Source organism: Carassius gibelio, chromosome A9 (assembly GCF_023724105.1).
Source record: "Carassius gibelio isolate Cgi1373 ecotype wild population from Czech Republic chromosome A9, carGib1.2-hapl.c, whole genome shotgun sequence".
NCBI classification, from domain to species: Eukaryota; Metazoa; Chordata; class Actinopteri; order Cypriniformes; family Cyprinidae; genus Carassius; species Carassius gibelio.
The window spans coordinates 11,754,477-11,777,403 of record NC_068379.1 but is presented as its reverse complement, the minus strand read 5'-3'; the positions used below and the strand labels follow the sequence as shown (position 1 = coordinate 11,777,403).

The window sequence follows — 22,927 nt, the reverse complement described above, 5'->3', positions numbered from 1 at the left end:
ACCCTCGTGTGATCCCTCCTCGTGTGAAGACCGACGAGTGTAAAGACAATCGACTCTACCTGCGCGACTCCACCGAGCAAGGACACTGACAGGGCACTTGAGTATTGCTTTTCTATTTATTTACTTTTTGTATAGCCTCTCAAATATCTTACACTTGTAGTCACTATGTGCTTTCAGATCTCTACTATCACTACTAACACTCGGAGAGCACGCTATGTACGTCGCAGGAAGGCCTGTCTGACAAACCTACGCCATGTCCCTCTGACCTCTACTACTATGCTCTCTATTCCAGTTGGTCTCTGGAACTGCCAGTCTGCAGTTAACAAAGCAGACTTCATTTCCTCTATTGCTACCCATTCCGGTCTCAACCTCATGGCACTGACAGAGACTTGGATCAAACCTGAAGATACTGCCACCCCTGCAGCACTCTCTACTAATTTCACTTGTTCCCACACTCCTCGTACCACTGGGAGGGGTGGAGGTACGGGTCTCCTTATATCCAAAGAATGGAAATTTGAACTTCAGCCATCATCTACAGGTACTGGTTCATTTGAATCACATGCCATTACTGTAACCCACCCTGTTAAAATTCACTTTGTGGTCATTTATCGGCCTCCAGGTCCACTGGGAAACTTCTTGGAGGAGTTGGATGTGCTGCTATCAAACTTTCCTGAAGATGGTACTCCTCTGGTACTGCTTGGTGACTTCAACATCCACTTAGATAAACCCCAGGCTGCTGACTTCAAAACTCTGCTCACCTCATTTGATCTCAAGCTAGTGTCCACTACAGCGACTCACAAATCGGGCAACCAACTTGACCTCATCTACACGCGCTGTTGCTCTGTGGACACCACTTCAGTTACTCCACTGCACACATCTGATCACTTCCTCATTACTGCTAACCTAGCACTTACTCCTGAAGTGGCACACACTCCAACGCAGGTCACCTTTCGACGGAACCTACGCTCACTCTCTCCATCTCACCTATCTGCTGTGGTTTCATCCTCTCTTCCACCATTCTCTCAGTTTTCTGCTCTGGACATTAACAGTGCTACGGACACTCTTTGCTCCACTTTAACATCTTGCTCGGACAACTTTTGCCCACTGTTGTCTAGACCAGCACGCACTGCCCCATCTGCCCCCTGGCTGTCCGAGGTTCTCCGAGAACATCGCTCTAAACTCAGGGCTGCAGAGAGGAAATGGCAGAAATCAAAAAACTCTATGGACCTCAGTGTGTATCAATCTCTCCTCTCTTCCTTCTCTGCAAATGTCTTCACAGCTAAAACATCCTACTACCACAACAAAATTAACAGCTGCTGTGATGCTCGGACACTCTTCAAGACTTTCTCTTCTCTTCTTAATCCGCCGCCTCCACCTCCTCCATCGACTCTTACAGCGGACGACTTTGCAGCTTTCTTCACAAATAAGACAAGATCCATCAGTGACCAATTCTCCACACCGCAGACTGAGGAAAACTTCACAATGACCGATGCACACTCTTTTTCCTCCTTCTCCCCACTCTCAGAGATGGACGTCTCCAAAATTCTCATGTCCAATCATCCTACTACTTGTCCACTTGATCCTATCCCCACTCACCTCCTTCAAGCGATCTCTTCTTCAGTCATACCTTCACTTACTCACATTATCAACTCTTCTCTTCAATCTGGAACATTTCCCTTAGCATTCAAGCAGGCTCGGGTAAGCCCACTGCTCAAGAAACCATCTCTAAATCCAGCGCTTCTTGAAAACTACAGACCGGTATCCCTGCTTCCATTCATTGCAAAGACACTTGAGCGGGCTGTGTTCAACCAGCTTTCTATGTTCCTTGGACAGAACAACCTCCTGGACAGCAACCAATCTGGCTTCAAAAGTGGCCACTCAACTGAGACTGCTCTGCTCTCGGTTACTGAAGCCCTGCGACTAGCAAGAGCAGCTTCAAAATCCTCGGTACTCATCTTACTGGACCTGTCTGCTGCTTTTGACACTGTTAATCACAAGATTCTCCTGTCCACCCTCAGAAAGATGGGAATCTCTGGAACTGCTCTCCTGTGGGTTAAGTCCTACCTCTCTGATAGATCCTTCAGTGTGTCTTGGAGGGGTGATGTTTCAAAGTCACACCACCTTGCTACTGGGGTTCCTCAAGGCTCAGTACTTGGACCACTTCTCTTCTCCATCTACATGACATCTTTAGGATCTGTCATTCAGAAGCATGGCTTTTCTTATCACTGCTATGCTGATGACACCCAACTCTACTTCTCATTCCAGCCTGATGACCCGACGGTAGCTGCTTGCATTTCAGCCTGTCTGAGTGACATTTCTAGCTGGATGAATGACCATCACCTTCAGCTTAACCTTACAAAGACTGAACTATTGGTGATTCCAGCTAACCAATTGATTCATCACAACTTCTCTATACAGCTAGGCTCGTCAACCATAACTCCTTCGAGGACAGCCAGAAACCTAGGAGTTGTGATGGATCATCAATTAAGCTTCACTGACCACATTGCTACAACGACCCGGTCCTGCAGGTTTGCCTTATACAACATTAGGAAGATTAGACCCTTCCTGTCAGAGCAAGCAACCCAACTTCTTGTCCAAGCTCTTGTTCTCTCTAGACTGGACTATTGTAATGCTCTCTTGGCGGGCCTTCCTGCATGTACTGTCAAGCCCCTGCAAATGATCCAGAATGCAGCAGCGAGGGTTGTCTTCAATGAGCCAAAAAAAGCTCATGTTACTCCTCTCCTCATCAGGTTACACTGGCTACCAGTAGCTGCTCGCATCAAATTCAAGGTACTGATGCTTGCCTACAAGACGACCACTGGCACGGCACCAACTTACCTAAACTCACTGGTTAAATCCTATGTGCCCTCAAGAAGTTTGCGTTCTGCAAGTGAACAACGCCTTGTGGTGCCATCCCAAAGAAATTCAAAATCACTCTCACGGACCTTTTCCTGGACTGTGCCCAGCTGGTGGAATGACCTCCCAATCTCAATTCGTACAGCTGAGTCTTTACTCATTTTCAAGAAACATCTAAAAACTCATCTTTTTCGCCTGCACCTAACCTACTAACACCAGTACTTTTCCTTTTCTTGTCTCTTTTTTTCATTTAATAAAAAAAAAAAAAAAAAAAAAATTATATATACCTGGCTATGCGTTCTATACTAGACTAACTGAGACTTGTCATGGCACTTGTATTCTGTTGTTGTTCTCTTGTTGACCTGACTGCTTCTATTGTTCTCATTTGTAAGTCGCTTTGGATAAAAGCGTCTGCTAAATGATTAAATGTAAATGTTAAATGTACATGTCCCAAGTACTGCACCTCTTCCCTAAAGAAGGCGCACTTTTCCAGCTTAACCTTGAGGCCAGCAGCTCTTAGGCGTTCCAGTACCATCCTTAACCGTTGCAGGTGGTGTTGCACGGATGAGGAATAGACAATGATGTCATCAAGATACAACAGGACAGACTGGTGTCGCTGATCGCCAAAGAGCCGCTCCATCAAGCGCTGGAAAGTGCCTGGGGCATTGCACAGGCCGAAGGGCATACGGTTCCATTCGTATAACCCAAAAGGTGTACAAAAAGCAGTTTTATAACGATCAGATTCAGCAACAGGGACTTGATTATACCCGCTGGCCAGATCTAACGTGGTAAACCAGCGAGACCCTGTTAAAGAATCTAGTGTCTCTTCAATTCGCGGCAATGGAAAGGAGTCTTTTCGAGTCTTAGCATTTAGCTGACGGTAGTCTACGCACATGCGTAGGCTACCATCCTTCTTCTTAACCAAGACAACTGGAGAGGCATATGGACTGCAACTTTCACGAATCACTTGCGAATCTAAAAGCTGGCTGATATGGGTCTTAACCAACTCATATTCGGATGGAGGAATTCGTCTATAGCGTTGTCGGACTGGAGTCTCGTCAATTAGCGGAATTTCATGAGACAGGAGGTCAGTACCCCCGACATCCCGCTCACCAGTGGAAAACACACTCTGGAATTCCAAGAGGAGAGCCCTTACCTGTTCCTGCTCCTCGTCCGACAACCCTTGCAATTCAACATTTTTAACCTGCCCTACTTCTGACGCAACGATCGTGTCACAGGTCGTTATCTGAGCATTTGCCAGCGATACCTCGGTCAGCCCAACAGGGGAGTCAACTAGACACACTTCCCACAACCTCCCAAGACTGGTTGTGGGATATAAAACAGCATCAAGAACCCCAACATTAACTACAGGCACAGAAACTGTCCCACCCTTAACACGCACTAAGGATGGGGAGGCTAATAAGCCAGCTGGCAACCCAGTCTCAAGGGGCTCAAATAACACAATCTTATCACGAAATATGGATGAGCACGTTGCGGTTATGAACTTTAAGGTGCCGCCTGGAAGACGACACACTCTACGACCCCGGACTTTTACATTACCCCCGCAAGTGAGAACACCATCAACCTTTTGGCAAGTTTGAAAAGCCTGAGACAATTCCACCTCATTCGTCATTAATGGCAACTCAAACAGGGTGGATCCATACTGTCCGAGAAGCTCCTTGTAGCAGCGCCCAAGAACATTCATCCCCAGAATACCAGGGATGCTAGAGCTGCCACCTGGAGGATCACGAACCACAAGTATTCCACACTCTGATACCACGTGACCACACAGCTCAATGTCCAGTTCCATGTACCCAATGTAAGGAATTTCGAGTCCATTGGCGGCTCTGAGCTGCAACCAATGGCATGACCGTAATCGATCCTGGCCCCACGGTTCAAACCAAAGCCTAAAACAACTTTCTGTAATGGTTGATACCATGGAACCAGTATCTAACAAACAGGGTACTGAGACACCCCCCATGGAAACAACAAGATGTGGGCATGGGGAGACTAAACGAGACACGGATGTGTCATCCTGTAAAACACGGGAGCCACGCATACCCCCAACCGAACTGTGACTCTGCAGCACGGTGGGGACTAGTTTCCCGACTGGTTCGGGAAACTAGACCTAACTGGCCTTGCGTCGCTGGACGAATCAGCCTGGGAACGAGTAGGCGGGCCGGGAGAATGATGTCGCCAATTACACTCACGGGCAAAATGACCGGGCTGCTGACACCGTCGACAAATCACAGAAGTGGGACGTGGCGAATGACCACGTAACTGGGTACTTTGGCTTCGGGTTATAATTTGAGTAAGCTGGTCAAGCTGCTTTTGCTGCTGATTAAACATTTCCCGTAATTCAACCAATTCAGATGGGCGATCCCCATGCTCTGAACGAACCCCAGTATCGCCTTGAACCCCACATTGAATTCCCCGCACCAGTGGAACAGATTGACTTCGCCCCCTGGCACCACCCGGCATCCCCTCTCGTTCCCAGCGAATAGCTTCCCCTCGCACGTCCAACAGTGTTGCAGCAGGCTGATGTCTAACCAGTTGTTTTAATTCTCGACGTAATGCATTATCTAACACACCTTCAATGAATTGGTCTCTTACTACACTGTCTGCATTTGGGATGGTATGTGGGGCTTGTCGTTTAAGTCTATCAAATAGACCCAACAATACCAGGGAGAACTCTTGTAGTGTTTCTCCCTCCAATTGTCGGCGCGAATAAAAAACCTCCAGCAGAGCAATATAGGATTCTGCACAACCATATAACTCACGCAGTGCTGAAATAATTCTTTCTGGATCATCTTTATCAATGCTGGGTCGATATTTGATTTCATCCCGAGCCTCTCCTTCGAGATGATCAAACAAAAAGAAGGCTTGTTCAGCAACAGTCATGGTTCGCATACGCATACACGCCTGAGCTTCTTCGACCCACTCTTCAATGCCTACACCAGACCTACCATTAAATTTTGGACAACGCCGTTCACGGGGAATAAACACAAAGCGCTCAACGGTACCGACATTTAGGTCGACAGAACTAGGAGTTACCGGCCGTGACACACTACTAGAGGCTGCACCAGGATCAAGCAACTCAACCGGTGCCCGTTCCTGTCGCAGTCTCTCATTATCAGCCTTCAACTGAGCCACTAGTTCTCTCATTTCCTGTAATTCAGCCTCCATAGCTAAATTTGATTAGGGGTACTTACCAGACGAATCTCCACTGTATTGTCACAACTAGAAAACACAAAAAAAACAACAAAAAAAAAAAAACACAATGTCTCTGAATCTGTACAGCAGCCACAATACCCTGCCGACTATACGCCAAATGTGGCAATGCTGTTGTCGGGAATTTAACCCAGCGCCAACTATGGCAAGAAATATAGACTACGCCACCCCGGAAACTGGCCGGGGACCTACCGGTATACAAATGTATCACCAGCACACAGATACGTGGTGGCTGAGACAGATATCAGACACAGTACACAGAATTCAACAATTTATTCAAAATCACTAATTTATATATACACACAATTTATTATTTTAATAAGCACTAAAAAAAGGGATAGGCATGGATCTTAAAAATATGAAAGACAAACAATTTTCCGATTTCAGAACTGGGGGACTCAAGTTACTTATCCAATGAACACAGCAAACACTTGTGCTCTAACCACACAGCATCACCCACGTTGTGAACACCGCAAACCTACAGCCGCACCACCACCACACACGACACTGGCTAGGACTGGTACCCCAATTCTGAAGGGAAAGGAAACAGAACAACATAAGAGACAAAATACCCACATTCATACACAGTCACATATGCACATCAGGTTATTATTTGTCAGAAACACTTATCACTCGCTGCCTGACGGAAACAAGGACACCAGGTCACTGGCAATCCTCACTCACTGGTACTCACAGACTGTGGGCAACACAACAGGTTGTGACATGTCACAGTATGCATACAAACAAAATAAAATAAAATACAATCTTAAGTAAAGCAATTCAAAAGAAACTAGTCTGACAGAGAAACGGCAGTTAAACACAATGGTTGCGTCAAACACTTAATGATTCGTCTGTAATTACCCCCCACAAAGTTAAAGTCAAATTAGTTTGAGGGCGATGAGTCACTTCAGGCCGGGAACGCTAGCGGTTCCGGTTGTCACGGTAACCCCCCAGTGCGCTACAATTAAGTCGGTCAATTTGATCAAAGTATGCAGTACCACAACATTCACCGTCCAGTAAATGGCAGAAGAGTAGTTGAAAGAATTAGCAGGCACAATGAAGGACAGTCCACCCCGCCCAGAAGCTCTCCGGGGCCGAGACTGAAACGCGTGCAAATACTCTCAAATAGACCACAAAAGCCTGCTGCAACACCTCCTGGCCCCCCGTGTCACTAAAAACACAAAACGTGTTAAATGCAAAATTTACCGCCTCAGGATCCCCAGCAAACACCTACATGTACACCTATATGAGACATACACATGTGACATACCTGCAGATAATGACTCACACCGACCCGCGCACTCACTGGCGTACGAGTTGGAGGTTTGTAGAGATAGAAGTTTATCCGCATCTAAAAAAAATCTCTCCTCAGCCACACTGCTGGACATAAACACGGCGCACACAAGATGACGTCATATCCGTGACCCCAAATGACATGCTACCTGGATGTCAATCACATCCCCTTTTATACAGGTGGAATGTACCACTTTACCAAAAAAATGGTTGATCATATCACTACATATATATATATATATATATATATATATATATATATATATATATATATATATATATATATATATATATAATTTCTGATGATTTCTAAAGTGTGATAGAGAAAAGAGAAACAAAGAAGACTTTTTTTTTTTTTGACAAAGGTCAGAATTCCTGTTATGATGTAGGTTTTTGGGGGTGCACTCTTGCCATAAATTAATCTTATACTTTTCCTACATAATTTTTAACAAAAAAATTGCTAAAAAATATCTATTTAGGAGTCTTAGACCTTTCCGGTGATATATTGTTTGTCATGATTAGATTAGGATTTAATTGTAATATAATGAAGTAAATGTAGGCGGCCCACCGAGGGGCCGGGTGACAGTTAACAGGTTTAAGATCTTACCAACCCTAAACTTTTGAATAGTAGAATGCATGTACTTTATATGCAAGTAAAAGTGTTTTAACATGTATCACTGTATTAAATAAATAAATAAACACGTTCAACACGTAAATAACAATGTGGGAAATTTGACATTTATAATTTAATGATTTGTTTTACCATTCTAGTACCTTCAAATAACATCTACTGTAAATCTACTTGTTGAATAATAGCCGATATAATCGAAAAGAAAAACAGAAGAAAAAAAAAAAACTAATGTATTTTTCTATTTGTAATAATACATAATAAGTATTTTCAAGATGAACCTTAAATTCAAAAATTCATTCATAATCTTAAACGTAAGAAATACAACAGTAAAAATCTAGTGACAACATTGTTGAATATCATAAAAGACATACAATTTTTAGCTTTATTGTTGGGTCCCACAGCACACACGTGAGTCTATACGTAGCTTACACACAGCTAATAATACACAAAGTATAACTTAACTTAGCTGGCCTTATTTCTACCTGTAGTCCGAGTGGATTAAACCACGATTCATTAGGACTCATTTGTGCTAAGAAAATATTTGTTATTTTATTTTACATTTTTATCTCTTCCTGTTTTCCTGTTGACAACACAAGCCTATTCACACATCATCAATCATGACACATAAGCAGTAACTTTTACGATAAATCGTTCACAAAACAATTCTCACAAAAACTGTCACACTGTATTCAAAGCAATAATTTAATTGAGTTTCACAAATGATTTACATATAATTTATTTATTCTTGAGTTTCATGAATGAGGAGCAAATATTTTGTCATTTTCTCACAACAAACAAAACAATGCATTCCTGTAGACTCCATTCACAAAGGGAAAATTAAAAAAAAAAAAAAAAAAAAAAAAGGTTCAACCAGATAAAACATTTGGGTCATGAACCAAGGCATTTATTACACTATTACATTCTTTATTTACTATCATTGCAAACTTAGACCTATTATTTAATTTTTAACAATATTTTAGGGATTTTTTTATGGTAGATTTTATTTTATTTATTTATTTTGCTTGTTTTTTCTCAGTTTTCAATCTTGACAGACATGGTCACTTCAAACTCTTGTTCTGATTTTTCAGAAATTCTCATTTTGTGGTTCACGGAAGAAAGAAACTCATACGGGTTTGAAACAACATGAGGGTGAGTGAACTATTGCTTTAAGGTGACCAACCATAAAGCCACTGAACACATTCTTGGAAATACACATTCCTATAACATATAAATGTTATTAGCAAAGTGCTGTCCGTACTAATGGCTTTCAATTTCTATATTCAAAGTGCAAGTGATAATCCATTTTTTTCCACTTCTCAATTTCAAGGATCATTTGCCGAGAGCAGAGAGCATACAGCATTCCTCACAGTGATGGCACAGCCGGCTTCTATGGTGAGAGGCTGGTAGAGGAGTCCTGCTGTGGGGATGTGACCCTATCAACCCCTTCTTACTGTCCGTCTGTGCTCTGAACGTGTTTAGGGTAATATCTGACTCCCTCACAAAATCCATTCTGTGCAAACAGGACATTGTGAACAAAGATAAAACCGTTAAGATCTACAAATATGTGTCTATCCAAGATGTAGATGAATTTGTTAGAGAAATTTAGCATTGCATTACTTGTTCATCAACGGTGAATGGGTGCCATCAGAATAAGAGATCAAACAGTTGATAAAAAACAACAACACAATAGCTATGTTTCCATCCAATGTTGTGAATGTTAACTTATGCGCAAATTTGGAATATACTGCATAAAATATTCACAAATAAAGCACCGTTTCTATCCAATGAGTCAAAGAGAACAAAATCGTCACTTCCTGATAAACTGGAACTAAATATCACTAAGAAAAGTAGGAGAAGCCATTGAATATAATATTTTTCATTTATAATAACTTGACTTGAGCCTCAGAGCGAGCAGACATAACACAATAAATGCAGTCATTGCTATCGGAGGTGGATGCCTGTTGTTTAGTCGTGTTAGACCGTTCTGGTAGGCAATTATACAGAAATACTTTTATGACAAAATTTGGCTCAGGCATTGCAGAATGACAAAAACAACATTTGAGAAACTGTGCAATGAGATCAGTCCGCTGGTTAGTCAAGTTATCCTTCTTTCTTCTGAGGAACACAAAAGAAGATATTTTGGAAAAATGTTAGTATCCGAACAGTTGATGGGCACCACCGACTTCCATGGTAAGAAAAACAAATACTATGAAAGTCAATGGTGCCCACCAACTTTTTGGATACCAACATTTTTCAAAACATCTTCTTTTGTGTTCTACAGTAGAAAGAAAATCATACAGGTTTGCACATAAAAATAGGATGATGGAAACAAGCTACTAATCCACAAGCAATCCACAAGTAATCCACAAGATAAAATAAATCATCATGAAGCTGTATTTCATTTGAAAACGCTGCTTCCATCTAAAATATAAGTACTATATCCATAATATTCATCTGGTCTGAATCAGGTGTAGCATATCAGACCCGAACCAGACAAATTAAAGAGTCAATCAGGACTGTGGTTGAAACACGAGCCAAATTCCTCAGAAAGGCAACAGGAGGTCATAAATCAAGCAAGATTACCAACCAACCAACTCTTTCACATAACAGCTTTCAACATTAATACCACTAGAACAATTATTGACAATTTCAATTCGGAGAAGAGATTGTCAAATTTGGGGAAAGTAATTGAGATGCAACGTCGGCCAGCACATGTAAACCCATGAGAGTAATAAACAAGATGCTTGGATTGACTTCCCCCATCTAGCAGAACCAGACTGAAATTCCTAAGAGGACCTCTTAACCTCTGGTCCCCACAGAACTTTTGTCAGAGGATGGCACAGAAACTGTCATTTCTAAATATAGATGGACCAAAATGAACTCAAAATGACTTATAAATGAATATCAGTCCATTGCTTGACTCCATTTTCATTTATATGTAACCCACACATTTGAATATCATGTTTATAATCACTTATTGCGTATGTCTTTTAATAACTATGGGATAGCTTAAGGATTCATATTCATGTTTAGTATGTTTGTGTTTCAATCATTCCTGACCATCAGTTATTTGTCAAATGTATCATATTCTTGTTATAAGAATCATGTCCAAATCAGACCCTGCAAGAGCGAAAAAATTCGGACCACGTGCTTGATAAGATAACATATGATTTATGATACCCGAGCCAAAACAATATCTGATTGGTCAAGATAACATTTGAGGTGTGGCTAACAGGCCAGTTTAAATACTCAGGCCACTATCAAATGTTGCTTTTAATTTGCTTTAACTTGTAGCTTTGCTATTAGTCATCACTGTTAGCGTTCTTTGAGTGCGGTTCCAGCGTGCGTCGGCCTGCACGCCTGCTGCTACTTAGGCATGATGAGAAGAAACACCACCTAGTCTCGTCAAACTTTACTTCTGTTCTTTTACTTTAGTTTCTTTTCTTTTCTGTTTGAGAGTTTCGTGTTCTGAATTAAGTTTTGTAATGCCATGTCTCAGAGTCTGACCTCAAGTGCCCGTTCAACTTCAACCAGTTAATGTCTTAAACTGCCGATCTTGTTACTGTGCTAATTGATAGTGTTTTCACTATACTTTGGATATTAATATCCAGTGCAGATCTGATGTTATACGGCCGTTCAGTGAATCGCAGGGGGTCTCAGTGATCAGCCGTGAAACAGTGATTCTGTTCAAAGTCCCTTAAAAATCTTAAATGATTCCCTTTGAGCTAAATTGACCTGTTTCCCTTAGAGAGAGAAATATGCACGAGTTTCCAAGCAAAAACAATCAAACCCTTTCTACAAATAACACTGGTGGAGTTTAGTGAGAAAGGACAACAAGGGATATACTTTTTCACTGGAGGAAAATTATTATGGATTATGGACGCTATTTATTATGGATTTTAACGCTATTTGAACATTCATTCTGATGGCACCCATTCACTGCAGAAAATCAATTGGTGAGCAACTGACATAATGTTAAATTCTCCAAATCTGTTTCAATGAAGAACCAGACTTATCAATATTTTGGATGGCCTGAGGGTGAGCAAATTTGTAACAAATTTTCATTTATGGGTGAACTATTCCTTTGATTATCTAAACGAGTCAAATTCAAACACCAATGTGTTTAGAACCTATTATTAAAAAAGGATTTCCAAAATCTCTGACAATATGGCCACTAAGGGCTCAAAAGTAAAATAGAAATAGAAAGACAATAAAATTGCTTTGTAAACTGATCACCTTAAAGAAAGCATGATTCAATGCCATTCACACCACTGTGATTCTGTCTGATGCATGTGTGTGTTTGAGAGTGTGTTGCTGGTAAATGGAAACAGAGAATGTATCAGAAGTGTCAGTCAGAGGTACTGAAGGCCGAGAGCGAGCTCTGACTAATGTTCAGATGCACTCTGGGATTCAGAGGAGGTTAGTGAGAGAGTCTGTAATCCCAGACTGGCTCATTAGTCATCTCTCTTCTTGATTAATGCATGTGTTTGTTTGTGTTGTGTGAGCCCTTCCCCTCTGCTTTCTGAAGCTGCTTAATGAATAATCATTTTATATGCAAGTGCCATAAAGCCTTGATCTTCTCAAAGAGGAGCAGGAAAATTGGGATGTTAGCTAATGATATGATATGAAAAAGAGAAAGAGAGAGGAAAATATAGCAAAGAAGAACAACAAAAACAACAACATATACAGTACAGCCGGGTCTGAAATTATAAGACCTCATTGAAAATTTTGTATTCCTGAAACCAGAGAAAATGTTATTTTTACTTAAAATGAAGGAGGGATATTTCAGATTCTGAACTACTTCAAGATCAATAGTGAAATACGCACAGATGGTCAGACGTTCTTCATTGTGCTTCGGATCATTTTCAATCTGAAGAACATGATCATGCTCAAAAAAATAATTACAAATTTGTTATTTAAAGTGTTCTAACGATAATCAAATGTGTAAAAATGAAAATTATATTATTAAACTACAAAACAATGTAAATACAGAGCAAATAGACTAGAGGTTTCAGACTTTTGGATCTGACTGTACACACAATGCTGTTAAAAAGTTTGGGGTATATATGATTTTTTTTATTTTATTTTTTTTTATTTTTTTTATGATTCTATTATGAACATTTTAATTTGTAATCAGTAAAAACTGTAATTTTGTGAAATATTAAGAGTGTCGCATAGTCCTTCAGAAATCAATCTCAAGAAACATGTCTTATTATCAATGTTGAAATCTGCTGTGCTGCTTAATATTTTTATGGATATATATATATACACATTATTAAATGTCTTTACTGTCACTTTTAATCAATTTAAAGCATCCTTGCTGAACAAAACTATTATTTATAAAAAAATAAAATAAAAAAAAAACTTACTAAACCACAAACTTTTGACTGGTAGTGTAAATGCGACACACACACACACACACACACACACAGTCTTCTTACTTGACACTGAAAGGGCCAGATTTGTTGTTGCAGGTGACCTCGGCTATAAAGTCCATGTCAGTCTGTGCGTGGACTTCCTACAAAAACAAGACAAATGCACAGAAACATTTGTTGAAACTGCAAGAAAAATGGGGGGAAAAATAAACATATTTGCCTAACAATGTGTAAAAAGGTTAAAAAATAATAATAATTAAATAGCACAGATGGGATGCAAGAATTCATACTTTCTGTACACCCCTAAAACACTTACAAAAAACATAAAGAAAGAAAATACATTTAATGGTAAAATAAACAGGCAATAAATGCAAATGCTAGCTAATGACGAGTAAAACGATTCTCCTTTATGTCTCCCTATGAAAAAGAGCCACATAATAGGACGATATTTTACTTGCCAACCGGTTGCAAAGGCTCAAGGGAGGAATTTCCTCTAACAGAAATGGCTGCTGATTTGAGCATTAAAAGACCATTAGAGCGGATGTGCCAGAACTGATGAATTTCTCTCAAGAAAAACACCAAATTTATCTCATGCCAGGATTTGAGAATGATCATTAGTCATGTAGCATTTTTACTAGTGGACGTGTGTGTGTGTGTGTCGCATTATTCTTGACAGTAATTACAAATATGTACCACGTATGTGTGTAAACGTGGTTTGTAACAGGATAATGACATGCACAGGGCATATCAATGTGTGTGTGTGTCCAATGAAATGCAATAATTAATTGTATGTGGCATGTCAGGCTTCACTTGGATGGCAATGTTTTTACTGAAGACATCATTAAGCGGATGTTGTGCAAAGCTTAGCTTATTTTTGACCACACCAACATGGTCATTAAAGAGAACAACTGTAACAAACTGTGAAAACACTGCTTTAATCAACCAAAATGTGACTAGTGACCACAGTAGTAATGTATGGTATGCAGTTTTTTGGGCTGAGGAGCTGGGGGTGAAATCCATGAGGAGGGCTGGTCACTCAAACATATCGAGCCGCAGAAATGCATCATGCTGCCCTTCAGCTCTGACAGAAAGTGTGGCAGAGTTCAGCATGAGCAGAAAGACCTAATGTACTTGCCAGTAACCTCTGACCCCATTAGCACCTGTCATTCAAATTCCAGGCTTTCAAAGCGGACCTTTAGAAAGCCAAAAATGTGATTTAAGGAACGAGGTCAGGAGCTTTGAGAAGAAAGGATCAGGATGTTTAATATACCACATGGCTGGACAAATAATGCTCTATTCTCCGGCACATAGCCAGGAAATAGGTATGAAAGTCATAACCTAAAAGAATATTTTGTTCCATTTTTTAAATAAAAGTGTTTCGTCATTACTTTACACTCTTGTATCGCTATTTTTTATGGGTGCATTCATAATATAATATAATTTTCGAAGATAAATAATTTCCAAATGTAGAAGCTGGTTTTTTTTTGTGTTTTTTTTTTTGTATCTCGGCCAAACATTGTCCTATTCTAACAAACCATACATCAATGGAAAGCTTACAGCTACCAGATTATGTATAAATTCAATGTCAAACAATTGACACTTAAGACTGCTTTTGTGGTCCATGGTCACACACACACACATACACACACACACACACACACACACGTTGGTATTTGTGGTTTATGGGGACTCTCCATAGGCGTAATGGGTTTTATTCTGTACAAACTGTATTTTCTATTGCCCTACCCCAACCCTACACCTAAACCTAACCCTCACAGGAAACTTTGTGCATTTTTGGAATTTCTAAATAACTAATTCTGTATGATTTATAAGCGTTTTGAATTACGGGGACACTAAAATTGTCCTCATAAACCACCTCCTCATTGTAATACCTGTGTCATGCCTATGTCATTATACAAATTTGTGTCCTCGTTAACCACATTGTGACGAGTGGGGCGGGGCCGAGAGATGTGGGAACGAGCGAGGCCGGTAGAGTGATTGGGAAATCCGCGACACCTGCGCCCCACCGCCAGTCTTGAGTCCCACAGAGGAGATGGAAGGATATAAAACTGGAGCGACGATAGTGAAGGATGAGAGAGGACCAGGCCTGGGCCAAATATATAAAAATCATGGCATGTTCCAAATAAGTAGCTTTGAAAAGAGAGGTTAAGGCACTAAATAAAACGTGTCATGGTAAAAGCATCTTTAAGTGTCGACCCAGAAAAGACTAGAAGTGTTAACTCTTCATCCCATCATCCTCCTGAAAGCTGACATTACCAGCATGTGCAGTTATTGTAGAACGCCTACCTTCATAGATGAGGCACCACAAACAATTAACTGAACAGTGACAACTGATGCCTTGTTCCCTTGTTAATACACACACAGAACATCTTTTTAATGGACACACACAAGCTACATAAACGCCCACCAACCCTACTACCCCCCACAAAAAAAGCCTTTAAACAAGAGTGTGCCTGTGATTCATTCTCTTCTCATTTTTAATGATTAGTTTGTGCCGTCTGAGTCATGGTTTGATGCTTTTGCTAATTAAAGAACAAAAGCATTAATCTAGCGGCTGACTGATGATCTGATGAGCATATCACAGATTTTATTTTCTCGTAGTGCCTGATCTCCTCGTGCTGACCCTCATCTAATGAATGACACGGATGGAGCTGGCAGTAATGGAACAGTGCCGAACAAAGAGAAGGCGACAGCCTTGACAGAGCCATGAGGGAAAGCAAACACACTGGAGGGTATGATGGGATACGCACCATATGCAGAGAGGACTTTGAGAGTTTGCTTGTGTTTTATTGTTTTAACCAAGGCAAACATCACACAACCCTTTTCAAAAAGAAGACATCTGCTTCTATTACTCATTCAAGCTGATGATGGTTATCAGACTATGAGCAGAATCATTTCAAATGTACACTTTTACATTATTACATTCAGTGCAGCTCTGCTGGACATCTCCATTTAGTATGCGGACAAAACATTCAACGACATGGACAGCATTGTTGGGATTTGGAAAAAATCTATGCAGATGTGCAGAAAACCATATCAAACCAAAATTACACATAAGCAAAAATTTGGCCCGCCAAGCAATTTGTAAAAAATACAGACAAATAATCGTGTCACCATGTTTTTGGACATTTTTGGCCTAGTATTTTAAGAGCTCCATCCAAATATCACTATATAATATAATTAATAATAAATAATATAAAAGACTTTCGTTCATCTTCAAAACATCAATGAAGATATTTTTTAATGAAACCTGAGAGATTTAATTTAGGCTTCTCACATATAAACACTGATCAACACATATGCACAAAGCACATCAAAAATGGTAAACGGAAGCTCAAACATGTGCCTGCGCTTGACCAGCTTAATTCATCTGGAATCTTTTTACATCTTTTTAAAGTATCATAGTTTTGGATTTTAAATAAATGATAAGCAGTCTCTCAGGGTCCATTAAAAATATCTTCATTCAAACAATGACAATATCACAGTGTCTGGTCTGTGTTTCCCTGGGTATCCACTAGTGGTCTCACTTCCCCATAGTCACCCCACTGCAGGCACTACATTTCCCACAAAGCCTTGTCCCTTCATCACTGTTAATTGCACACCTGTTAATTGCACTCAGCTGTCTCCACTTTCATCCTTTCACCTGTCTATATAAACCGGTCTGTTTCCATCTGTTTCATGGAGTCCTTGTTTTCCGTCACCTGGTTATGTCCTCTTGCCTGTTTTTTGGATTTTGATTTTGGATTACCCCATTAAAATACTGCGATTGGATCTCTTGTTTACTGTGTGCAATCGTTAAAGACAACAAATTAAGATTTAAAGAGCACAGTGAATTTCAACCTTATTCAGTTGAACAAAGAAGATTCGTAGATTCCAATTTACAAGATTTGTCTGGTTTTTTATCTATTCCCACCCACACAGCAGGTGACCCACGAGCAAAGACGGACAACAATATATAACCAATTCCTCACAGGAAGCAGGGTGTTATTTACCATCAAACACACACAAACTTCACACACCTCCCACAGGAAGAGAGGCATCACAGCTCCAACAAGTGATGCATTTAAAGTATCACTTCTCTGTAACTATTAAACCCACAGGCATCAAGATACGAAAAAAATACTCCCAGAGCAATTAGCAGGAGCAGAGATCTCCCCAGATAATGATTGTTCTAATGATGGCACAGACGGACAAATAAACATGCATGTGACAAATCATAGACCAGAAAAGCTGACAGGAGATGTAAACATAAAAAGACAATGAGGGATCCACGATACATTTAAGGCCATTTTGGTACTGGTCAATAAAGGCACTATCACAAAATTCTAGCATCATTTTACTCACCCTCTTGTCGCTAAATAACTCTGACTATTTGTTCTGTAATATCTAAAAAGATAATGCACCCCCCAATACAATGGAAGGTTTTGTAGCCAATTGTATTTTTTAAATCTTCTATTTCTTTTATATTCAGCAGATGAAAGTAGTCATAAATGTTTGCAATGACATGAGGGTGAGTAAATAATGACAATTTCATCATGAACATTATCCCTTTAATATACAAGTGAGAATAAAATACCATTTCAACTCAAATTAATACTTCATGTCCACATATGCATTCATTTATCAAAGAGCTGATGCAAAAAGCAGGATAATGTAAAGTCAGTCAAATACTGTCACAAAATAAATCCCTTCAGGGTGATATAAGACCTCTCCTGAACACTCTCTCATTGTATACTTTATTTTGAGATATGATTTGCTGTGATTGTCTCTTAATGATTTTACTATATAAATAACTACATATCATACTTTTATTTAACAAAGCAACAGTGTGCAGATGTATACTGACAGTATTTGTTGTAAGGGATTAGCACTCTATCCATATTACTTTTAAGATACTGGCTAGTTTGAATGTAAAAAACAAAACAAGGGGCTCAGGCTGGGTAATGTACTGGATATTTAGTGGCGATTAAACTTCCATTAGTTAAAGATGACCACCTAAATGCTGGAATAAAATGGCAATAATTATCCAAAAGAATGGTTGCGTCCAAACTAATTACATCTCAAAATCACTTAAAATAATGGCCTGTGAAAGCTCAAATAGAGTCTGCGGGAAATTCTGGATCACTGACACCCACCAATTTGGCTTTTAAGATCCTTTCAAATGGGTTAGTCCAGCACTTCTTTTGTCTTTGGAGAGGGGAGTGTATTTTTCTGAAAAGTTAAATAAATATCTGCCAGTGCTCCTCAGTGGGAGGTGAGGACAAACCCAAGCGCTGTTTCTCTCCATTTTCCAACCACTTACTTTTGCCGAAAAGGGCAACTGACAATCTGAACAATTACAAAGGCCTATTACCTCAATCAGGACCCTCTCTTTCTCTGTCCATCTTCCACCCCCCCCCCTCCCCTCCCCTCTCTGGTGATTTTCTGAAGGGTGCAACTCTGAATGTATTAGTGAGCTCTAACCCTGTCATTTCTCAGGCACACTCACTTATTACGGACACGACGCATGTTCCTGCAGCTAGGTGGAGGAACACACAGAGCAAACAGGTTCAGAAGAGAAGAAGAAAGAGAGAGGTGGAGATGTGTGAAAGACCACGAAGAAGAGTGGTAGGTCACAGATGTGCCACAATATTTCAGTACAAAGAAACCTGATTCTTAAACACTAATCACCTGCAATTGAGCATAACTAGGTACAACATGAGTTGTTATAGCACTGCATTTTTTAAAAGTTCTTCCTATTTTAATTAGGCTTAATATTGTACATTATTCACAAAACTCTACTATATGATAGGTAAAATTAACATAAAATATTGCCGGCAACATGTTGTGAATATTCATTAAGTAGAATATTGAGCTCTATGATTTCTAAAGACCAAGAAAATATAAGTCTCTTATAAAACTCACAGGAAGGGGTGAAGATTACATTAAATTGTGTAGCTACTGAATGTTTAACACGTGGGCATAGTTTGGGCACTTGGGAATGGCAAAAAACTGAGAGTGAAAAATCCCTGTAATGGTCTCCTGCCACATTCTTAGGTTTCTTTGCCTGGCTTTTCTTTGTTCAGGTTCTCTCTCTTTCTGTCACACACAAACACATATCTCCTCCAGCTGTACATAAGCCTTCAGCAATGAAAAGTGCCAGTTTAATTACACCCAATGGGCTGAAAGAGAGAGAGGGGAAGGGAGAGAGTGAGACAGAGAAATTGATGTTAATTGGGGGTTTGTGAATGAGAGGCTGTTGGATTAAAAGCAGAGCCTTTTTAATTTGAGATCATGTAACCCTTTTGAGTGTCATTTTAAAGAAGCTTGCAGAGAGTGTATGAGAGTTCACACTACAGGCAGGAGTCTAAGACAGCGTAAGGCTGTGCTAATCAGGCACAAGTCAGGCCGTGTCGTCACAAGGTGTCTCACAAAGAAAAAGAAACAACATTTATCGATGTTCAGACGAGTGCTAGGATGCAAAAACACAACACTTAAGTACAAAACCACTGATGTAAAATTGAGCGCTATGACGGATTTATACCCTTTGACAGTAGTATTATGTGACCCTGGACCACAAAATCGGTCTTAAGTGTACATTTTTCTAAATTAAGGTTTATACATCATCTCAAACCTGAATAAATAAGCTTTCCATTGATTCCATTGACATTATTTGGCAGAGATACAACTATATGAAAATTTTGAATCTGAGGGTGTTAAAAAAGCTAGCCATATTACCAAATAAAAATTTAGTTTTTATATATTTACAGTAGGAAATTCACAAACATATATTCATGGAACACGATCTTTACGTATCCTAGTGATTTTTGCTATAAAATAAAAATCAATAATTTTGACCGGTACAATGTTGTTTTTTGACTATTGCTAAAAATATACCCCAGTTACTTAAGACTGGTTTTGTGGTCCAGGGTCACATATGTCAACAGAAGTAAAGATTGTTAGGTCACAACTTTGCAAAAGGAGCGCAAGACACAAAAGGTCATTGCAAAAGAGGCTGGCTTGTCACAGAGCTCTGTGTCCAAGCACATTAATAGAGATGAGAAAGGAAGGAAAAGATGTGGCAGAAAACAATGTGGGGAAGATTCACAAAGAGTGGACTGCAGCTGGAGTCAGTGCTTCAAGAACCACTACGCACAGACGTATGCAAGACCTGGGTTTCAGCTGTCGCAATCCTTGTGTCAAGCCACTCTTGAACAACAGACGGCGTCAGAAGCATCTTGCTTCAAAAAGGACTGGACTGCTGCTTAGTGCTCCAAAAAAAAAATTTTTTAATGAAAGTAATTTTCTAATTTCCTTTGGAAATTAGGGTCCCAGAGTCTGGAAGAAGAGAGGAGAGGCACACAATCCACATTGCTTGAGGTCCAGTGTAAAGTCTCCACAGTCAGTGATGGTTTGTGGTGCCATGTCATCTGCTGGTGTTGGTCCACTGTGTTTTCTGAGGTCAAAGGTCAACACAGTCGTATACCGGGAAGTTTTAGAGCACTTCATGCTTCCTGCTGCTGACCAACTTTATGGAGATGCAGACCTGCACACAGTGCCAAAGCTTCCAGTACCTGGTTTAAGGACCATGATATCCCTGTTCTTAATTGGACAGCAAATTCGCCTGACCTAAAGGTATTGGAAAGAGAAAGATGCGATATGACAGACCCAAGAATGCAGAAGAGCTGAAGGCCACTATCAGACCAACCTGGGCTCTCATAACACCTGAGCAGTGCCACAGTCTGATCGACTCCATGCCACACCGCATTGCTGCAGTAATTCAGGCAAAAGGAGCCACAACTAAGTATTGAGTGCTGTACATGCTCATACTTCTCATGTTCATACTTTTCAGTTGGCCAAGATTTCTTAAGTAATTCTAATTTTCTAAGATACTGAATTTGGGATTTTCTTTAGTTGTCAGTTAAAATCATCAAAATTAAAAGAAATAAACATTTGAAATATATCAGTCTGTGTGTAATGAATGAATATAATATACAAGTTTCACTTTTTTAATGGAATTAGTGAAATAAATCAACTTTTTGATGATATTCTAATTATAAGACCAGCATAGATTCATTTTTTTAATCTTGGAATTAGTCTAGATTAATCTAGATTATAATGGCTCATTTGAATTCTTCCAAAGGCATTCAGAATATGTGTGCTGCCCAAATATAATAATGACTAAAAGTAAGTATTTTCAAGACAGGTTGTGCATTAGACCATATATATACAGTATATAGGTTTTTATAATAAGTTGCTGAAACAAGCTGCAACACATTTAAACACAACATTAGCCTACTTTTCTTGTTAGGATATCACAAACATTTAAAATTAAAACTCACCACTGACAGAAACAGTCGACTCTCGTGCCTTTTGCATTTAAATCTTTATTACACACAATCAAACGGGTCTTAAATAACTTTATTTTTCTGCCTCTATAAAAGTGCATATGTAATGTTGCCTTGTTTCTCTAAATTTGCTCATATTCTTTTTTTTTTAATCTAGCCAAAACCCATGTATTGCGTGTGAAACACAGTAGGCTTTGATTAGTATACATTTATTGTGAAATATCTGCATTTCCGTGTCAATCCATGTTCATTTTTACTGCGAACAATGCGCTGTCACTTTAATTCAGCGCATGCAGCACATCAAAAAGGATTGACGGACCGCAACCGCGTGCAGTGTGAATGCTGTAATCCGTTAACATGCGTGCGTAAAAAAAAATGCAACGCATACGCACCGCAGACGGAGTATGTGTGAAATGGGCGTAACGCACACGGACTGCATACGCACTGCAGACGGATGTGTGTGAAACAGGCATGCATCTTGTTGAGTTTTTCATTGGGAAGCTTCTTAAAAAAAAAAAAATTCCCTGAAGCAAACCCGGCAGCTTCAGCTGCGTCCATGTAAGCACGTCACGTCACGTTTGATGTGGTAATTCCACAGTAGGCATACACACAGGTTTAAAGACTCGTTCTCGCCCCCTACAGATTCGGCCAGGTATACATCCGCGCTAAAATATGAAGGTGAAAGTCATCATAGCTCGCCGAGTATAGACCCAGCTCTATGAGAATAGTTTGAGAATAGATTAACGGCAATATTTTTTTTATTGCCCGATAAGAGTGTACCGTTAACGCACCACGTTAACGCCGATAACGGCCCACCACTAATACAGTATATATATAAACATAAAACAGTTTCATTGTACAGTTAGCAAAAATCACTAACGGGTATATATGCTACTGTAATGTCAGATTATTCATAATCTAGGTTTTAGTCATACATTCTTCCCTACACTGATTTATGTGCATTTTATGCACACACATGCATTACACATTCTGTCTTTCTGTGTGTGCTGAGGTCACAATGTCACCTGTGGTCTTTAACTACCATTGCAGTGACATTACAAATTAATTTTCATGGTTGAGATTTATGTGAAACTAATACAGCCATATTTCTTAATTTAAGTTTAACACAGTGAAAACAGAGTCAAGATGTGAGGGGTTCGACTATGCCAGTCACTCAGCATTACTGATATTCT

At 39.8% G+C, this 22,927-nt stretch overlaps 1 long non-coding RNA gene across 1 annotated transcript; it reads right to left on the bottom strand.

Moving 5' to 3' along the window:
- Positions 1-6,345: 6,345 nt before the first annotated feature.
- Positions 6,346-7,589, bottom strand: LOC128019631 (uncharacterized). Its single transcript, XR_008185221.1, has 2 exons — positions 7,358-7,589; positions 6,346-7,258 (listed from the first exon to the last, which is right to left on the bottom strand). It is a non-coding gene; the product is annotated as an uncharacterized LOC128019631 (long non-coding RNA).
- Between the last annotated feature and the right edge of the window lie 15,338 nt (positions 7,590-22,927).